The 1,592-nt window shown below is 44.6% G+C and overlaps 1 pseudogene; it reads left to right on the forward strand.

Annotated features, from left to right (window-relative positions):
• Window positions 1-664: 664 nt before the first annotated feature.
• Window positions 665-1,319, forward strand: LOC117709352 (V-type proton ATPase subunit F pseudogene; annotated as a pseudogene).
• Window positions 1,320-1,592: the final 273 nt, after the last annotated feature.

The following is a 1,592-nucleotide window of genomic DNA, read 5'->3' on the forward strand; positions in this document are numbered from 1 at the left end:
TAGATTGACAGATGGCTCTGCACTAGTTGATGTTCCAGAAGATACAGAAAGGTTTCCAGCTTTCATGTAGCTCTTTATGACAATCCATCACTCCAGTTCTAGAGAACCCAATGCCTGCTTCTAGTTATTTTTAATATACAAACACAGGCAGAACGCTAAAGTCACCAGATGTGTTTTTGCATGCAGCCTTCATGGTATCCTTAGTGCAATAGACATAACGATATATGTTTGTTGTTGTCCAAGCATTTCAGATGCTTAATGGGTTTCTTCCCAGTATCATATTCTTTGCAGTACAATAGAGACTATTAGTTGACAGATACTTTTGATTTATGTCTCCTATTAGACTTCTAGAAAGGCTGTATTTCCTCTTAACAGATAGATGGGTTGTATACTAATTCTGGTCCATTAAGTAATAGAAGGTGATAACTGAACATGAACACTCTGCTAATGGATGGTGTTTCATGCCCCTTAACCTTCCAAGGTCACTTGTTTCTTGCATCCCTTGTGGTACCATCATAAGGCATTGCTACTAAATAGCTGGGTCTATGCCCTAAAGAGAGGAATCCATGTACATCTTCTGAGGTGCTAATTCTAAACTGCATCAAGAGTGTTTGTCAGAGGGGCCGCTGCAGGGGCAGGTCATCACAGGTGTTTGGGGAGCTCTCTGCCTGGCCGCCTGGCCGACAGGATGGCGGGCAAGGGTAAACTAATCGTGGTAATTGGAGACGAGGACACGGTGACTGGTTTCCTGTTGGGTGGCATAGAGGAGCTTAACAAGAACCGCCACCCTAATTTCCTGGTAGTGGAGAAGGATATCACCATCAATGAGATCGAAGACACTTTCAGGCAGTTTCTAAACAGGGATGACATTGGCATCATTCTCATCAACCAGTACATTGCAGAGATGGTTCGGCGTGCCCTTGATGCCCACCAGAGGTCCATTCCAGCTGTCCTGGAGATCCCGTCCAAGGAGCACCCCTATCATGCAGCTAAAGACTCCATCCTGCGCAGGGTCAAGGTCATGTTCACCGCTGAAGACCTGTGCTAGGGCTTCTCAGCCCTCAATCCTCCTCTCACTAGCAGGCCTCTCCCGGTTTGCCATCCTCTAAGTTTCAAGCCTTGGTTTCCAGCCCCTCCCTTCCTCTTCACTGAGTGGCTCGTAAGCTGTTGGGTTCTGTTGTTCAAGTCTAGGCTGGTAGGCTGGGTAGGGAAAGAAAGCCCGACCATCTCTCCACTACCTCCTCCCTGTGCTGTTAAGCAGTATCGTTGATATTAAAGGAATATTCTATCCAAAAAAAAAAAAAAAAAAAAAGAGTTTTTGTCAAGACACCATAACCCCTTCTCACCCAGTATGAATGCTCTTATAGAAGATTTACAAAGCTACATTTTGGCTTCTCTAGCTTTCTGCATTCTGTGCTTATTGTGTCCAAAAGCTTTTTCCATTTTTCCAGTCTTCATATCCTGTGTTCTCTTGTAAGCACCTTCAGACAATTAGTCATGGCCCAGTGATCCTCTTTAAAAGTACACTTTAATTTCAGCTCCTGATCAATACTCTTCCTCCACTGACTCAAATCTACTCCTGTTCCCTGTAC

The sequence above is a fragment of the Arvicanthis niloticus genome, chromosome 5 (genome assembly GCF_011762505.2).
Source record: "Arvicanthis niloticus isolate mArvNil1 chromosome 5, mArvNil1.pat.X, whole genome shotgun sequence".
In the NCBI taxonomy this organism is placed as follows: domain Eukaryota; kingdom Metazoa; phylum Chordata; class Mammalia; order Rodentia; family Muridae; genus Arvicanthis; species Arvicanthis niloticus.